This window comes from Heptranchias perlo, chromosome 43 (assembly GCF_035084215.1).
Source record: "Heptranchias perlo isolate sHepPer1 chromosome 43, sHepPer1.hap1, whole genome shotgun sequence".
NCBI lineage: Eukaryota > Metazoa > Chordata > Chondrichthyes > Hexanchiformes > Hexanchidae > Heptranchias > Heptranchias perlo.
The window spans coordinates 10,402,621-10,422,230 of record NC_090367.1 but is presented as its reverse complement, the minus strand read 5'-3'; the positions used below and the strand labels follow the sequence as shown (position 1 = coordinate 10,422,230).

Genomic DNA, 19,610 nt, shown 5'->3' with positions numbered 1-19,610 from the left:
TGCAGGTGATTCTCTGACTACGATTGGACAGATAAGAATGGAACCAGGTGAGCGCAGCTGGACGACGGAGGAGAGACATTGAGGAGGACGGTGTGGTCGACCATGTCAAAGGCTGCAGACAGGTCGAGAAGGATGAGGAGGGAGAGTTTACCACGGTCACAGTCACATAGGATGTCATTTGTGACTTTGATAAGGGCCATTTCAGTACTGTGGCAGGGGCGGAAACCTGATTGGAGGGATTCAAACATGGAGTTGCGGGAAAGATGGGCACGGATTTGAGAGGCGACAACACATTCAAGGACTTTGGAGAAGGTTGGAGATGGAACGGTAGTTTGCAAGGACAGAGGGGTCAAGGATTTGTTTTTTGAGGGGGGGGATGATGACGGCAGATTTGAAGGGGAGGGGGACAGTACCTGAGGGAGGGAACCGTTAACAATATCAGCTAACCTGGGGGCCAGGAAGGGAAGTTAGTTGGGAATAGGGTTGAGGGAGCAGGAGGTGGGTCTCATGGTCAAGATGAGCTCGGAGAGGGCATGAGGGGAGTTAGGAGAGAAACTAGAGAAAGATGTGAGTTCAGGGCTAGGGCAGGGGGGAAACATCGGGGAATTTTGGCTCGGTGGGCTCGGGGAAGGGAGGAAGTGGCAGAGGCAACTGAACGGATGTTCTCAATCTTAGTGACAAAGAATTCCATGATCTCCTCGTTCTTGGTGGAGGGGGGCAGGGTAGAGGGGTTTAAGAAGACGATTTGCAATGGATATGAGAAGCCGGGGGTTATCTTTGCATTCCAGGATGATCCTGGAATAGTGAGCAGTTTTGGCAGAGGAGAGCAGCACCCGATAGTGCTTTGTGTGGTCCAGCCAGATCTGGCGATGAACGGCTAAACCAGTTGTCCGCCACAAACGTTCAAGTCTGCATCGCTTGACTTAAGGGAGCGGAGATGAGGGCCGTATCAGGGGGAGCGACCAGGGTGAGAGAGAGTAATGGCTTTAATGGGGACAAGGGCATCAAAGATGGAGGCGAGGTTAGTGATTGAGCAGATCGGTCGCTGCAGAAATGTCTTGGTGAATGGAGGGCCAAAGGCTAGACAGTTGGGAATTTAAAAGTGCAGTTGTAAGTGACTCGGGGGAGAGTTTTTTTCCAAGGTTTCTGGGCTCAGCCTCTCTTTGCACCTTGCAGCGCAGCTGGTGTGTACACACGCCGAAAATAAAATGGTGTTGGTGTTGTGACTGTGCACGGGACATCAGGCATTCCAACGTTCCCCCCCACTGTCTGACAATACATTTTTTAAAGAAAGATTTGCATTTCTACAGCACCTTTCACGGCCTCAGGACATCCCAAAGCACTTTACAGCCAATGAAGTAGCTTTGAAGTGTAGTCAGTGTTGTAATGTAGGAAACATGGCAGCCAAATTGCGCACAGCAAGATCCCACAAACAGCAATGAGATAAATGACCGGATAATCTGTTTTAGTGATGTTGGTTGAGGGATAAATATTGGCCCCAGGACACCGGGGAGAACTCCCCCCTGCTCTTCTTCCAATAGTGGCCGTGGGATCTTTTACATCCACCTGAGAGGGGCAGACGGGGCCCTCGGTTTAACATCTCATCCGAAAGACGGCACCTCCGACAGTGCGGCACTCCCTCAGTACCGGCACCGGGAGTGTCGGCCTGGATTATGGGGCTCAAGTCTCTGGAGTAGGGGCTCGAGCCCACGACTTTCTGACTCAGAGGCGAGTGTGCTACCAACTGAGCCACGGCTGACACTGAATGAACTATTTACTTTTTTGTTCAACTTTTCTATTCCTCCCCTCCCAGACTTTGGGGTGGGGTAGGGGTCGGGGTGGGGGCTGAGACACGAGCTGCTCCCAGACCACCGTCAGCAGGGGCTGTGAGTTATCAGATGGAAAGTGCTGCCCCTCTGATATCTCACACTTGGTGTTTACATGTTGCTTCCGACAATGGTGTAGAAAAGATTTGGAATTCTGCTGCACGGTTCTATCTTAAAATCTTACAACTAAAGAGGAAATTGCAGAGGGAAATTAAAACTTAATTGTGCGAGGTCTCTGCAGACTAAGAGAGTAAAAATCTTATTTTCTGTTGTAAGATTTACACTCCTCAAGAAGTTAACTTAAACATTGCCCAGATTAATCATCCTCTTGGATGAGATTATTTTCTCCCCCATGTTCTTCAGATTCAGCAATTTATTTTCTCTTTCTAACTTGTGCTTTTTTTAAAAATCTCTATTTTAAATTGTCTGGGGGCCGCAGACTTTGGGTGTGGCTTGGCTTCTATCAATATCATTTTGTAATTCCTCACCATCTCTTGTCCAGCTTTGTTCTAGGACCACAGCTGCCTCATGGTGTCTCGGCACATCCATCCCTTCTGTTGTCCGACCGTGCCGTTCCTCTGATAGAATCAATCCACACCTTGGGTTCTGATAAAGGGCCACGACCTGAAACCGTCATCGAATCCTACAGCACAGAAGGAGGCCGTTCGGCCCATTGTGCCTGTGCCGGCTCTTTGAAGGAGCCGTCCAATTAGTCCCACTCTTTCCCCAAAGCCCTGCAAATCTTACCTTTTCGAGTACTTATCCGGTTCTGCTTTGAAAGTTACTATCGAAACTGCTTCCACCGCCCTTTCAAGCAGCGCATTCCAGATCATCACAACTCGCTGCATTTAAAAAAAAACTCCTCATTCCCCCCCTGGATCTCGACCCTGCCTTCCTTTCTGCACAGATAGTCTCTGACCTGCTGAGCGTTTGCAGCAGTGGTCTGTTTTTAATCCCATACTTTGAGTTCTCTGCAAAGTTTAGTGTCACTGACGTGTATGGGCAATCTGTCTGTGGCTTTTTGTTGAGCGGATCTGAAGTATTGCAACTTTCATCTCCATCCTGTCAACCAGAATTGGTTCCATATTGATTTGTCTGATGCCTGTTTTTTGGTACAGTTTTCATACACCCACTATCTTCCGTGAAATGGAGAGTCTCTCCTTATCATCTGCCTTAAATGTCCACGCTTCACTGGGCTGACTGATGAAACCCTGACTGTTGCTAAAGATAAAAGAAAGAATTTGTACAACGCTTTTCACAACCTCAGGACGATCCAAAGCGCTTTTTGAAGTGTAGTCACTGTTGCAATGTAGGAAACGCGGCAGCCAGATTGCCCACGGCAAGCTCCCACAAACAGCAAGGTGATAATGACCAGATCATCTGCTTTAATGATGTTGGTTGAGGGATAAATATTGGCCCCAGGACACCGGGGAGAACTCCCCCCCCCCCCCCCCCCCCCCCCTCTTCTTCCAATAGTGGCCGTGGGGTCTTTAACATCCGCCTGAGAGGGGCCTCGATTTAACATCTGCGGTGGCCAGTCTCTGTGTCGTAATCTCTACGTAACTTGCGGTTTGAATAGTATGGCACTAAGGGAGCTCGGTTCTGACTCTCTCCTCCACCTGCACACTGTTCAGTTGTCAGTAGCCGTTGGACTGCTGCAGCACCTAACAGGCGCTCTGTGTGTCTTCATGTTGGGTAAGCTGAGAGACAGCGGACTCCAGTTATGTGCTCGCAGCAGAGTGGGAAGTGGGGTGACTGATTCTTTTGAATGTGTACAGAGTACGCAGTTCCCCTGTCTCTCTCCCTCTCTCTCTCTCTCTCTCTGGCAGTCCCTCAGGGTCGAGGATGACTTGGTGGAAGCTGCCTGTGCGTGGTGGTTGCACACCAACCAACCACACGGTCCCAGCAGAGCGACGTCTTGGCCCAATGGCAGGGAAATCCGAGACCAGGCTCTGCTGTCGGACAGGGACAGTGCGGCATTTCACTGGAGTGTCAGCCTAGATTATGCGCTCAAGTCTCTGGAGTGGGACTTGAACCCACAACCTTCTGACTCAGAGACGAGAGTGTGAGCCACGGCTGACATTACTTTCCCTGCACCATGAACTGTATTAACATGATATTTCTCCCAAGTTGCCGTCAATACCGTTTTTGATAAAGGTTTGGGCCCATTGTAGTGGAGAGTGATTCTAGTGTCAGTGCTGTGTACACCTTTAATGCCCTTTAATATACTTTAAACTCAGTCTTGGAAGAGCATCCGTGTAGCTAGAACGTACAATAAGGCTATTTGTTCACAGTTTTCACAGAAAAATGGTCAGAATATCATGCAATAAAAACAGAATTCACCTATTTCGTCACTGTCTCATCAGTGCCCTTGATACTACACTGCCCATTAATGGAATAACATTCCTCTGTAAAAAAAAAAATCAGCAAATCCTCTGACCCATGGGAGATCTACTGGTATCATATTATTCTGTTTTAAAATCCTCATTCTCATTTTCAAATCCCTCCATGGCCCTGTAACCTCCTCCAGCCCGACAACCCTCCGAGATCTCTGCGCTCCTCGAATTCTGGCCTCTTGCGCGTCCCCGATTTTCACCGCCCCTCCGTTGGCGGCCGTGCCTTCAGCCGCCGAGGCCCTAAGCTCTGGAATTCCCTCCCTAAACCTCTCCTCTTTACCTCACTCTCCTTCTTTAAGACGCTCCTTAAAACCTACCTCTTTGACCAAGCTTTTGTCACCTGTATTAACATTAACATGGATTGCTCTGACAAAGAGCCGGCACGGGCTCGATGGACCGAATGGCCTCCTTCTGTGCTGTAACCATTCTATGATTTTATGTGTCAAATTTTGTTTGATAGTCGCTCCTGTGAAGCGCCTTGGGACGTTTTACCACGTTAAAGGCGCAATATAAATGCTAGGTGTTTTTATATATTACATAGAATTACATAGAATTTTACAACACAGAAACAGGCCATTCGGCCCAACTGGTCCATGCTGGTGTTTATGCTCCACACGAGCCTCCTCCCTCCCTTCTTCATCTCACCCTATCAGCATATCCTTCTATTCCTTTCTCCCTCATGTGTTTATCTAGCTTCCCTTTAAATGTATCTATTCTATTCCCCTCAACTACTCCTTGTGGGAGTGAGTTCCACATTCTCACCACTCTCTGGGTAAAGAAGTTTCTCCTGAATTCCCTATTGGATTTATTGGTGACTATCTTATATTTATGGCCCCTAGTTCTGGTCTCCCCCACAAGTGGAAACATCTTCTCTACATCTACCCTATCGAACCCTTTCATAATCTTAAAGACCTCTATCAGGTCACCCCTCAGCCTTCTCTTTTCTAGAGGAAAGAGTCCCAGCCTGCTCAATATTTCCTGATAGTTATAACCTCTCAGTTCTGGCATCATCCTAGTAAATCCTTTTTGGACCTTCTCCAATGCCTCTATATCTTATTTATAATATGGAGACCAGAACTGTTCACAGTGCTCCAAGTGTGGTCTAACCAAGTTTAAAATAACTTCTCTGCTGTTCAATTCTATCCCTCTAGAAATGAACCCCAGTGCTTGGTTTGCTTTTTTTTAATGGCCTTATTAACCTGCGTCGCTACTTTTAGTGATTTGTGTATCTGTACCCCCAGATCCCTCTTCTCCTCTACCCCATTTAGACTCTTATTATCCAAGCAATATGTGGCCTCCTTATTCTTCCTACCAAAATGTACCACCTCACACTTATCTATATTGAAATTCATTTGCCAATTACACACCCATTCTGCAAGTTTATTAATGTCTTCCTGTATTTTGTCGCAGTCCTCCTCAGTATTAACTATACCCCACAATTTGTTGTCGTCCCCAAATTTTGAAATTGTACTTCCGATTTCCGAGTCCAAATCATTAATGTAAATGGTGAACAACAGTGGTCCCAGCACCGATCCCTGTGGAACACCACTTCCCACCCTTTTCCAGTCTGAGTAACTGCCTTTAACCCCTACTCTCTGTTTTCTGTTTTATAGCCAGCTTGCTATCCATTCTGCTACCTGTCCCCTGACTCCACATGCTCTGACCTTAATCATGAGTCTACAATGCGGTACCTTATCGAAGGCCTTTTGAAAATCCAAATATATTACATCTACTGCATTACCCTTGTCTACTCTTTCTGTTACTTCTTCAAAGAATTCACTAAGTTTGGTCAAGCATGACGTTCCCTTTTGAAATCCTGACTATTCTTTATTATATTTTCGGTTTCTAGATGTTTTTTCTGTTACATCTTTGAGTAAAGATTCCTTTATCTTTCCTACCACCGACGTTAAGCTAACTGGTCTATAGTTCCCTGGACTTGTTCTATCTCCCTTTTTAAATATAGGAACCACATTAGCCGTCCGCCAGTCCTCTGGCACAATTCCCTTTTATAATGAATTTTTATATATATGTAATAGTGCCCCAGCTATCTCCTCTCTAACTTCTTTTAACATGCGTGGATGCAATCTGCCCGAACCAGCATTCTTACCCTCTCTAAGTTTGATTAGTTTGTCAGTTATCTCCCCCTTTCTATATTAAATGTCTTTATAGCCTTTTTAATCTCTTCTTCTAATGTCCTGCCCACCTCGTTAGTATCCCTGGTTAGTACTGAGGCAAAGTAATTGTTTAATATTTCTGCCATTTCGCTGTCATTACCTGTGAGTTTATTGTGTGTATCCCTTAATGGCCCGATCCCTATGCTGATTTTTCTTTTGTTATTTATGTGTCTGTAGAATACTTTACTATTTCTTTTTATATATGTCTTGATAACTTAATTTCGTAGTTCCTCTTTGCTTTCCTAATTGTTTTTTTTGTCTACTTTCCAACCCTTTCGTATTCCCCTTTGACATCCTCTCCTTTATTGTGTCTCTACTTAGTGTTGGCCTTTTTCTTTAGTTTCAATTTTGCCTTATTTCTTTATTCAACCACGGTGTGTCGTTACTGGCTAGTTCGTTCTTGCTTTTAGTGAGCTATATTTCTCCTGGACTCTCTTGATCACCGTTTTAAATATTTCCCACTGCTGTTCTGTTTCTTTGTCAGTAAATTTTTCCATTCTATTTTCCCTAATTCCATTCTCATCCCCTTAAAATCAGCTTCTGTTTCAATTTATTACTTTGGTCTTTGGTCTTACTTATGTCCTTCTCGATCTTTATCCTAAACCGTATTATGTTCCACATTATTATTCTGTTCCATATTCCACATCGTGCTTTTCTTTGGTCACACTCCTGATAGAAACCACGAGCAATGCCTTGGGAGATCTGCTAGTGTTTACTATTCCTGTACTTAGCTTTGTGACAAGCGGGAATCCACCTTTGAATCCAGGGTAAATGACTGCCAGGCGGATGCTGAATTGATGAAATGGTTTGCACTGTCAGTGGTATTAGCTGTTGTTTTATTACCATGGCAATGATCTGCAAAAAGTTTTATTAGCATTCTTTTTTAATAACACATTTGAATTCTGCTCACCCTATTATTTCTATTTTTCCCTGTTCCAGTTTTCAGGTCTGCCGTAGATATTCTTTTGGGTACAGCAGTGCTAGTCAGTCCTGTAAGTGGTCTCAGTGTCTTAATTCCAGGAGTGCGCCCGAACTGCCCAATGTCTAATTGCGCAATAGCTTAACCCAGGGGTGTAACTTGTGATCTGAACTGGACATTGGGTCTTTCACACACGCCCTCACGTGCCTCTCCAATCCTTTCAAAGGCAGAGTGAAACAAGGAGTGAGAAGGGACCAGACACCAAAGAAGACAGAGAATGGGGGAAGAGACACTCCGCAAACTGGCTCGTCTAGCTTTAATACACAACTTCCACGCCCGCAGCGAGTGTTTCCTGTGCAAATTCACTTTGTTTTAAAACACAAAACTTAAACACAACTCATTCCAAATCCTTTATTTTACAGACAAGTGAGCATACAGAGTAACAGATATAATCAAATCTCACCTTCAATCAACTAACTACAGAATCCTCGAGAATAAGAAAAATTAATGTCAATACACCGTACTATCCCGATTATCAGGCTCACTTAACCTTCCCTGGTCAGACCGGGGCTTGAGGTGAGCGCGCTTCCCCTCACAAGACCAGGCTTCCTTCCCAGAGCCAGCTGGCTGCCCGACTGCACGTGCGTTCCTCTGCCCTTTTTTGCGAGTCAGTGCACTCCCTGTATCTTCTCACCTGTTCAATGATTTGCCAGTTGGCCCATCATTAACACCAGATACCTCACCTCCCTCTTGGAATGTGCGTTTAAAGAAAGCATCTCCTGCTATTCTTAAAATGAATACAATCCATCCTGGATTAATGGGCCTGGGTTGAGACAATTGACCCTCTGTTTGAAGGGGACTGTGAGCGGTAACAGTCCACAAACTGGCTCGTCTAGCTTTAATACACAACTTCCATGCCTGCAGCGAGTGTTTCACTTTGTTTTAAAACACAAAACTTAAACACAGCTCATTCCAAATCCTTTCTATGAAGAAAAAAATGATTTAAAAATTCCCAAATGGGAAATTCCCCCATTGTCTCTTCCCCCATTGTCTCTTCCCCCATTGTCTCTTCCCCCATTGTCTCTTCCCCCATTGTCTCTTCCCCCATTGTCTCTTCCCCCATTGTCTCTTCCCCCATTCTCTGTCTTCTTTTAAACTTTGATTTCCCCCCCCGCCCCTAATTAAACCTATGCTGTACTATTGCTCAATCTTTGTACTTGTCCACGTTCCAGTGGAAAGAGTCCCAGTGTCTCAGATCCCTTCACATGACTATAGTTTCCCATCCCTGTCATTGTATTTGTGAATCTAGGCTGTGCGCTCTCTATGGCGCCCTGCCCTTTCTATAATGGGGTGCCCAGTACTGCACACAGTACTGTGACCTGACCAATGTGTTGTCTAAATTTATCACAGCGTCTTTACTTTGTGTCCTATGTTCCGATTTATAAAATTGGAAATGCTATTGGTCTTTTTTCTGCATTTTCAAGGGATTATGTCTCCAGAGTCTTTCCATTGTCTTATTCCTTGTTTTTTTTCCCAACATATATTTCCTCGCACTTTTCCTGTTTGCCTCACCTGCTGTCCTGTCTGTGTCCTCCTCTCTGCTCGCCCTGCATTTGGATCGTCAGCAGATTTTGACGTCACCAACCTCTGGAAACGACCCGTCACTATTTACCTTATCGTGGTCCTTCATTATCCCGCAGACCTTTGTCAGATCGCCCCTCGACCTCCTCGCCTCTCGTTAGGGTCGCCAACCCTCCCGAATTGGGTTCCGGAGCTGAGCATCGATCTCCAGGGCACTGCTGCTAGCAGCCAGGGAGAAAAGTACTTTGTACCGGTGGTTCGTGCCTTCATGTCTCCACGGCCCCGGGGCTGCCCTCTGCGCTCGGGTTGCCAACTCTGGCTGGACGTAGTCCTGGAGGTGTCACCACATGACCTCCCAACTCCAACCGCCCCGCCCCCAGTCAAACGGCCTTTCTTCCCCCATCGCCGATATTTTTATCACCGGTAAATGAAAGTGCCCAACGAAAATGAGAAAAACGCACCATTTTTTTATTGCCTCTACGATTTTTCCTCCAGTTTGCTCGCAGCAAGTGTTCTGGAGATTAATCTTTAATTCCTGGAGACTCCAGGGCAATCCTGGAGGATAAGCAATCCCACTCTGCACTGCCATTGATCTACTACCTCTCACTGCATGGACTTTACCTGCTTGAACGAGGCTTAGGAACATAGGAACAGGAGTAGGCCATTCAGCCCCTCGTGCCTGCTCCGCCATTTGATAAGATCATGGCTGATCTGTGATCTAACTCCATATACCTGCCTTTGGCCCATATCCCTTAATACCTTTGGTTGCTAAAAAGCTATCTATCTCAGATTTAAATTTAGCAATTGAGCTCGTATCAATTGCCGTTTGCAGAAGAGAGTTCCAAACTTCTACCACCCTTTGTGTGTAGAAATGTTTTCTAATCTCGCTCCTGAAAGGTCTGGCTCTAATTTATAGGCTGTGCCCCCAACTCCTAAAATCCCCAACCAGCGGAAATAGTTTCTCTCTATCCACCCTATCCGTTCCCCTTAATATCTTATAAACTTCGATCAGATCACCCCGTAACCTTCGAAATTCAAGAGAATACAACCCCAATTTGTGTAATCTCTCCTCGTAACTTAACCCTTGAAGTCCGGGTATCATTCTAGTAAACCTACGCTGCACTCCCTCCAAGGCCAATATGTCCTTCCGAAGGTGCGGTGCCCAGAACTGCTCACAGTACTCCAGGTGTGGTCTAACCAGGGTTTTGTATAGCTGCAGCATAACTTCTGCCCCCTTGTACTCTGGTCCTCTAGATATAAAGGCCAGCATTCCATTAGCCTTCTTGATTATTTTCTGTACCTGTTCATGACACTTCAATGACCTATGTACCTGAACCCCTAAGTCCCTTTGGACATCCACTGTATTTAACTTTTTACCATTTAGAAAGTACCCTGTTCTATCCTTTTTTGATCCAAAGTGGATGACCTCACATTTGTCTACATTGAATTCCATTTGCCACAGTTTTGCCCATTCACCTAATCTATCAATATCGCTTTGTAATTTTATGTTTCCATCTACACTGCTTACAATGCCACCAATCTTTGTGTCATCAGCAAACTTAGATATGAGACTTTCTATGCCTTCATCTAAGTCGTTAATAAATATTGTGAATAATTGAGGCCCCAAGACAGATCCCTTGGCTTGGGGAATGTTCTTTGAGCAGCTGTAGGTGGTTTTAGGATTAATCTGACGGCTTGCATGGTGGGACAGTACCTTACAGAAGTGTCAAGTTTAAACCATTAGGGAGAGACAGAGACGCTCCTTTTTAAAAATAAATCTTGATTCCTTACTTTCTGTAGCCTCGAGTCCTGTTCTGATCTGTCGGAGAAAGGTACTGCTTTAATTTCATGGAGAAATGACTGTTGTGTATGATAAAAGATCCCACGGCCACTATTTCGAAGAAGAGCAGGGGGCGTTCTCCTCTGTGTCCTGGGCCAATAGTGATCCCTCAGCCAACATCACTAACACGGATTACCTGATCATTATCACATTGCTGTTTGTGGGATCTTGCTGTGCGCAATTCGGTTGCTCGTTTCCTACATTACAACAACGACTACACTTCAAAAAGTACTTCATTGACTGTAAAGCGTCCTGAGGTCGTGAAAGGCACTTTATAAATGCAAGTCTGTCTTTCTTTCACTTGTGCTTTGCACTGATAGCCGTCCAGTGTGGTGCGGGAGGGTCTGGTGTGTTGTGCAGTGATGTTGGCTTGGATCGAGGGTTAATGGTGCTCCTGCCAGGCAGCTCGATTACATTTCTGCCTGCAAGGGATAGAGCATCATTGTTCGGCTTGTATTCAACACAGCCTGTGAGCAGTTGTGACATTCAGGACAATGCAATCTCTTTATAACATGCCTTGGAACAATGTGATCCTGCTTATATTGATCTTTCCTAAGAGTCCAAAAAAAAATCCCTTTTTTTGTTTCATGTAGGGCGACTTATTTGCACGGGAGGTTTGGGGAAGTCACCAGGAAAATCACTGTGGGGGAGAATTCCTCCTGTCACAGAATCTTAAATGGGTTTACGATTTCTTCCGCCATTTCTAGCAACATCGAAACGGAGCAAACATTTACTAAAGTACCAGCACTGACAGGAACGTGTGGCCCAGAACAGGAAGTAAGGTTTGTAGGCATGCACCTTGCAGAAGATTTGTTTCGTAATATGCAGATTATAAACAGGGCGATGTGATCAAACCTCCAGGAATAGAGTTGGCTACCCGACATCCAATCTGTCTTCATAACCTCAATCCCTGCTCCCTGATGACGTATTAGTGAATCTATTTTTTTATTATCCATTCATGGGATGTGGGCGTCGCTGGCGAGGCCGGCATTTATTGCCCATCCCGAGTTGCCCTTGAGAAGGTGGTGGTGAGCCGCCTTCTTGAACCACTGCAGTCCGTGTGGTGAAGGTTCTCCCACAGTGCTGTTCGGAAGGGAGTTCCAGGATTTTGACCCAGCGGCGATGAAGGAACGGTGATATATTTCCAAGTCGGGATAGTGTGTGACTTGGAGGGGAACGTGCAGGTGGTGTTGTTCCCATGTGCCTGCTGCTCATAGAGTTATACAGCACGGATAGAGGCCCTTCGGCCCATCGTGTCCACGCCGGCCATCAAGCCCAGTCTAATCTAATGCTCTTGTCCTTCTAGGTGGTAGAGGTTGCGGGTTTGGGAGGTGCTGTTGAAGAAGCCTTGGCGAGTTGCTGCAGTGCATCCTGTGGATGGTACACACTGCAGCCACAGTGCGCCGGTGGTGAAGGGAGTGAATGTTTAGGGTGGTGGATGGGGTGCTAATCAAGCGGGCTGCTTTATCCTGGATGGTGTCGAGCTTCTTGAGTGTTGTTGGAGCTGCACTCATCCAGGCGAGTGGAGAGTATTCCATCACACTCCTGACTTGTGCCTTGTAGATGGTGGAAAGGCTTTGGGGAGTCAGGAGGTGAGTCACTCGCCACAGAATACCCAGCCTCTGACCTGCTCTTATAGCCACGGTATTTATATTGCTGGTCCAGTTAAGTTTCTGGTCAATGGTGACCCCCAGGATGTTGATGGTGGGGGATTTGGTGATGGTAATGCCGTTGAATGTCAAGGGGAGGTGGTTAGACTCTCTCTTGTTGGAGATGGTCATTGCCTGGCACTTATCTGGCGCGAATGTTACTTGCCACTTATGAGCCCAAGCCTGGATGTTGTCCAGGTGTTGCTGCATGCGGGCTCGGACTGCTTCGTTATCTGAGGGGTTGCGAATGGAACTGAACACTGTGCAGTCATCAGCGAACATCCCCATTTCTGACCTTATGATGGAGGGAAGGTCATTGATGAAGCAGCTGAAGATGGTTGGGCCTAGGACACTGCCCTGAGGAACTCCTGCAGTAATGCTGTACCTTTTCCTTGTATTTATATCCTTCCTATAAATGGATGCCCAAAACTATGCACAGTACTCCCACCATGGCCCAATGTCAACATTCCTATGTTCCTTCCTATGTTAATGCCCCTAGACACAAAACGTTTTGCCTTCTTTATGGCCTTGTGTACTTGGCTGCCACCTTTAATGACCTGTGTGTCTGCACACCTCTGCCCCTCTACACCTTATAAAATCTTACCGTTTAAGGTGTATTTCTCCCACCTGTTCTCATTCCAAACCACAATTTTCCACATTGGACTCCATCTTAAGAACATAAGAAACAGGAGCAGGAGTAGGCCATACGGCCCCTCGAGCCTGCTCCGCCATTCAATCAGATCATGGCTGATCTTCGACCTCAACTCTACTTTCCCGCCCGATCCCCACATCCCATGATTCCCCGAGAGTCCAAAAATCTATCGATCCCAGTCTTGAATATACTCGACGACTGAGCACCCTCAGGCCTCTGGGGTTGAGATCTTGCTCGCCTATCCAGTTTGTCACAATCCTTGACGTAATTTCCCATAACTTGGTGTTATCAGTAAATTTTTGATATTGTAATAATCTGGACATATTTTTGATATGGTTCCCTCAATGCATGAATCCAGATTATGCACCATGTAAAAGCAGCTCAACACAAACCCCTGTGGATTACAAGGTACCATTTCTTTCTAGTCCAGGAATGAGGAGTTTCAGTGTTCTGCAGAGACTTGCAAAGCTGGGGTTGTTCTCCTTACAGCAGAGAAGGATAGGGGGAGATTTAATAGAGGTGTTCAAAATCATGAGGGGTTTTGATAGAGCACGTAGGGAGAAACTGTTTCCAGTGACAGGAGGGTCGGCAACCAGAGGACACAGATTTAAGATAATTGGTAAAAAGAACCAGGGGGAGATGAGGAGACATTTTTTTACGCAGCGAGTTGTTACGATCTGGAATGCGCTGCCTGAAAGGGCGGTGGAAGCAGATTCAGTTAGTAACTTTCAAAAGGGAATTGGATAAATACTTAAAAAGGAAAAATGTGCAGGGCTACAGGGAAAGAGCAGGGGAGTGGGACTAATCGGACAGCTCTTTCAAAGAGCCAGCACAGGCGCGATGGGCAGAATGGCCTCCGTCTGTGCCTTATGATTCTAAGAAATTTGTTTTACTCCTATGTTGAAGCTTTGTGGCTTTCAAACATGGCCTTTTTGTGTACATTGAAACCTTTTTGAAAATCCATATAAAGCACATGCCCAACCTTTCCTCTATCCTATCTGGTATTTCTTCGAAGAATTCCGTAAGGTTGGTCAAATATAGCCTGTCTTTTATAGCGCCTTTAACGTAGTAAAACGTTCCAAGGCGCTTCACAGGAATGTAATCGGATTAAAAAGTGACACCAAGCCAAAGAAGGAGATATTTGGAACGGTGATGAAAAGCTCGGTCAAAGAGGAAAGTTTTAAGGAGGAGAGCGAGGTAATGAGGTGGAGAGGTTTGGGGAGGGAATTCCAGAGCTTAGGGCCCAGGCAGCTGAAGGCACGGCCGCCAATGGTGGAGCGATGGAAATCGGGGATGCGCAAGAGGCCGGAATTGGAGGAGCGCAGAGATCTGGGAGGGTTGTAGGGCCGGAGGAGGTTACAGAGATTATAGACTCTATAGTAGTTTACCAACAACTGAGGTTTAATTTTCATGCCTTATTCCTGTCTTCATTTTGAAGAGAGTCCCATTTATCACATCCAGTCCTCTGGCAGTGATGCTCCGGGAGGCTGGATGTGATACACTTACATTACCATAGCTGAAAACTTGCATCGGTGGGAAAAGACTGAAGCTTGATTTAATTGCTTTGATTTTAAACATTGCTGAGCTATTCAGGTCTTAGCTGGTGATGAGGTGTGGTATGGGGTGTCAGTTGAGGGAAGAGGTGAAGGCTTTTAAGTTACATAGAATTACATTGAATGCACAGAAACAGGCCATTTGGCCCAACGAGTCAAAGTGGTGTTTATGACCCACTTGTGCCTCCTCTCACCCCTCTTCATCGCACCCTATCAGCATACCCGTCTATCCATCATGTGTTTATCTAGCTTCCCCGGAGTGTTAGCTTCACGGAATAAACAAACAGGACATCTTCCCCGGGGTACAATGTGTTGTGCTAGGAAATTGGGCACAATCTCGATCCTTAGCACGGAGGGGACTTGAGATGATAATTGGAGTGCTCAGCGATTGCTTATTGTGAGGTTATCTGTGTGCTGGGGGAGAGAACAGAGATTGCTCGTAACCAATTAGCCTGTTGCCCGCTGACACTGAATGGCGTTGGTGTTTGGCGCTGTAAGCTGATTTGAGAGCCAGTTGTTCGCCTTCTGTCGCTTTAAGTCGGCTCTGATCCCCGCTGCAATTAGCAGGAGCGATTCCTTGAATTCCTCTGCTGCCATCAACGAAGTGTCAGTCGTGTTACAGCCCAGGGTAAGAATGACAGAGTGGAACAGACTCTCTACAGTGGAAGAGGGGAAGGGAATGGCCAGTACCTCAGCTAAATATCCAAATGTCAAGCCTGGGCTAAACATCTTTGTCTGTTTTACAAATGCAGCTAATTGGAGGGGTCTTCATATCCACTTGAAAGTGGACAGAAGTGAATGAACTGCTATCTTGTTTTGGCCTCATATCTTTGCCATGTGCTGCACCTCGGATAATAGTGCCAGGTCTCTGGCACTCAATTGGAGGCCAAGATAGGAACATAGGAACAGGAGGAGCCCACTCAGCCCCTCGAGCCTGTTCCGCCATTCGATTAGATCACGGCTGATCTGTAGCTCAGCTCTAGGCACCCACCTTGAATCCGTGACCCTTGCCTTACAAAAGTCCATCAGTCTCAGTTTTGAAATTTTCAATTGACCCCCCACCCCCCCAGACTCAACAGCTCCTGGAGGGGGAGCGTTCCAGACTTCCCACTCCCCTTTGTGTGAAGAAGTGAACACTTTGAGTGCCCACCGCCCTCAGTTTTACTGCTGCTGTGTGCCGCTGGTCTCAGAGCGGTTATTATTCTGGAAAGCTGATGTTAAAACGGGTTGAAGGGCTCGTTATGTTTTTTGGGTTAGGTCATGCGGTGAGGCCATGGCGACGCCATTTTAGCCACGTGCTCTAGTTTCAATTGTACACACCTTCCGTACACATGCACAGTACGGGTAAATGTACCTCACACGTGTATATTTACTAATCAAGCATCTCCCACCATTCAGTCACCATAGACGTAAAGTCTTCACAACGGGCAAAAAAGACACTCGCACCCTCTGCTTTTCATCTTACTGTTTTACCAACAAACGCACAAAAAGGTTAAAGTTCACACGCACACGCCGTGCGAATATGAGTATTCAGATCACACGGTCAACGACAGTGTCTGTCACTCATTTTTTATTAACTAATCAGACATGCAATTATCCACGTCTGGATTTCCAATTCGCCGCTGGGTCGGCCTGCTCCCGCCGCTGGGTCGGCCTGCTCCCGCCGCTGGGTCGGCCTGCTCCCGCGGGTGGGTCGGCCTGCTCCCGCCGCTGGGTCGGCCTGCTCCCGCCGCTGGGTCGGCCTGCTCCCGCCGCTGGGTCGGCCTGCTCCCGCGGGTGGGTCGGCCTGCTCCCGCCGCTGGGTCGGCCTGCTCCCGCGGGTGCGTCGGACTGCTCCCGTAGGTTGGCCCCAGCTCCCTGTGTCAGGGAGAGTTTGCACATGACCTGATATCCAGGTGGAATTCATAGAATGCCTGAGAAGCGAACAGAGAACCCAATATCAGATTATCTCGGCCGGTATATCCCATGTCTTTGCCGGATCCCCATTGCCTTTGGCATGCAGCAGAGTAAAACCACACTTGAACCTTGTCTTAGGCTTTAATTGCTGAACTGATTTATTAACCATAAAGCGAATTGCAAAAGTAACATATTGTCACAGTAGTTGGTAAGCTTAGCTAGTTTTTTGCTGCAATCAAAATTAAATAACGTATAGTCTAAATCTTCTGAGCTATAATTATTTTTCAAATGTGGGTTTGCCTTTCTCACAAACTATGAAAGTTATTTAGCTAGCTAGCCATTTGGAGGATCCAGACAGACTCACTAATTTGTAAAAGACAGACAAAATAGTTACTTGATGTGAATTTAAATCACTGTTCAATTCAATGAGGGTTGCCAACTCTCCTGGATTGCCCTGGAGTCTCCAGGATTTTAAGATTAATCTCTGGGCGCTGCTGCGAGCAAACCCGGGGAGAAAAATCATAGAGGCATTAAAAAAAATTGTGTGTATTTTTCATTTTAGTTTATTAGTTATGAAAATATTGGAAAAGGATTTTAAAAAAAGGCTGTTTGACTGGGCGAGGCGATTGGAGGTGGGAGGTTAAGTGATGAAACCGCCAGGAATATGTCCAACCAGAGCTGGCAATCCTGAATTCTAAAGGTGATGCCAAACACATAAGCACACACGGTGTTGGCGTCCTGTTTGACCCTGAGCTGAGCTTCCGACCCTATATCCTCTCCGTCACAAGGACCGCCTACTTCCACCTCTGTAACATCGTCCGTCACCGCCCCTGCCTCAGCTCAACTACTGCTGAAATCCTCATCCGTGCCTTTGCTATCTCTGGCCTCGACTATTCCATTGCTCCAAGCCTCGATTTTAAAATTCTCATCCTTTGTGTTCAAATCCCTCCAAGGCCTCGCCCCTCCCTACCCTTTTAACCTCCTCCAGCCCGACAACCCTCCGAGATTCCTCCGATTCTGGTCTCTCGCGCATCCCCGGTTTTGATCGCTCCGCCATTGGCGGCCGTGCCTTCAGCTGCCTGGGCCCTAAGCTCTGGAATTCCCTCCCTGAACCTCTCCGCCTCTCTCTCCTCCTTTAAGACACTCCTTAAAACCTACCTCTTTGACCAAGCTGTCCTAATATCTCCTTATGTGGTTCGGTAGAACGCTCCTGTGAAGCACCCTGGGACGTTTTACTATATTAAAGGCGCTATATAAATGCAAGTTGCTGTTGTCTATATCGGAATTGCATGGCTTGGCTTGGATTGGCACTCCCTGGGGTACTTGCTTTTCAGACAAATTGACTAATTATGGCATCAAAATGAGTTGGAATATTTTTCTATGAGTGAAGTTGGGCCTTAGATTCTTGTATATCAGGTCAAAAATAAAGAAGCCGGTGTCAAACTAAATCTGGGACAAACATTACTTCATTTCTGTCACAGGGCTAGTCCTATCTTGACAGCCATTTAAGTCTCGTGCCAGCTCTTTGAAAGAGCTCTCCAATTAATCCCACTCCCCTGCTCTTTCCCCATTACCCCTGCAAATTTTTCCTTTTCAAGTATTTATCCACTTCCCTTTTGAAAGTTATTATTGAATCTGCTTCCACCGCCCTTTCAGGCAGCGCATTCCAGATCAGAACAACTCGTTGCGTTAATGTTAATTTTCCCCCTGAATTATTTTGCCAATTGGATGGATGAGAAACTGCGAAAAGATGGGATCCTTGGCTAAAGTGAGGGAAAGTCTTAGGGTGGCAGGAAGGGCAGGAGGGGAGAGGGGACAACTGCCCGGGCTCGAGAGGGCTGAACGGCCCACTCATGTTCCAATGTCTTGATCTCGGCGAGCCCCTTGTGTTTGAGGCGAGGTGAGGAGGGTTCAAGGACGCAGTCGGTCATGGAAAAAGTGAGCTTGTGGTTATCCTGCCCTCCAGCGGGAGACTGTAGTCATTGGCGGTTTTGGCTGAGGAGAGCAAAGCATGGTAGTGCTTGAGCTGGCGCTGGATTAGACCAGGTAGAACATGTTAACAGCCCTTGAGAACTGAACTGACATTGCTGCAGCAAAGTGCTAACCGGAGCTAAAATTAAATCTCAGGCCTGTGATGCTGAGTAGATATTTAGTCTAGAACAGACTGCGAACCGAGACCTAACTAAAGATAACTATCGAGCAGATTGGGAGCGGGGAAGATTCAGACAGCAAAGTCTGTGTTTTGTTTGCTGCAGCATTTTGTGATTGAACCAGTCAAGTCTTCTGGTAAAAATGAAAGGTGATGGCCAGATTCCAGCATGCCTGCAGGGTTGGAAACTCAAATCTTAGCAACAGACCATTCAACGTTTCTGATACAAGAGATGCCATATTAAAGGGGGGAGTCGATATCTGTCTTTCCTCTTTTGCTCCCTGCAATCCTTTGCTACGCTTGTGGGGGCACCCCAAACAGGGAGGTGTTTAACAAAGTCTGGCACTAGTCTAGACAGGAAAGAAAGACCCGCGATTGTATAACCTTGTTACGTCTCTCGGAAGAATCTCCAAAGCACTTCTCCTACAATGAATCGCTCTGAGGTGCAGTGACGGATCTGTTTTTTGTCGGCAATGGGAGGCTGAATCTGCCAAACGCCAACCTTCAGGTGCCAGTGCACTCGTGTGTTCCAAAGTGAGACCTCCTCGTGGTTGAGGTTTCATGCCAGGGCCAACTGGGAACCGCGGTGCCCGCACTCACTCTGCTCCTTCGTCACTCTGGTGGACCTTCACTGCCATCTGGGGAAAGTGTCCGCACAGGTCTCAGTCCCCCAGGGTATCAGCCAGCCACCCCAGAACTTCCTTTCACTGTAGGAAGAGTGAAGACCAGGATAAAGGTCCCACAGTAGCAGACGCCAATAGGATGCACAGTGGTCCTTAAAGAAAGACTTGCATTTATATAGTACCTTTCACCACCTCAGGACGTGCCAAAGCGCTTTACAGTCATTGAAGTACTTTTTGAAGTGTAGTCAATGTAGGAAACGCAGCAGCCAATTTGCGCACAGCAAGATCCCACAAACAGCAATGTGATAAATGACCAGATAATCTGTTTTTCGTGATGTTGGTTGAAGGATAA

General features: G+C 46.6%; 1 protein-coding gene across 2 annotated transcripts in view; it reads left to right on the top strand.

Moving 5' to 3' along the window:
• Positions 1 to 19,610, top strand: part of LOC137306496 (pyruvate carboxylase, mitochondrial-like) — a 1,155,436-nt gene that overhangs the window by 11,129 nt on the left and 1,124,697 nt on the right. Inside the window, exon 2 of one of the 2 annotated variants that reach the window (XM_067975758.1) lies at positions 11,330 to 11,518. The exons of the other annotated variant lie outside the window; for it this stretch is intronic. The gene's annotated coding sequence lies outside the window, so the exon portion shown is untranslated. The remainder of the gene's footprint in view (positions 1 to 11,329; positions 11,519 to 19,610) is intronic. 2 annotated transcript variants of the gene reach the window in all.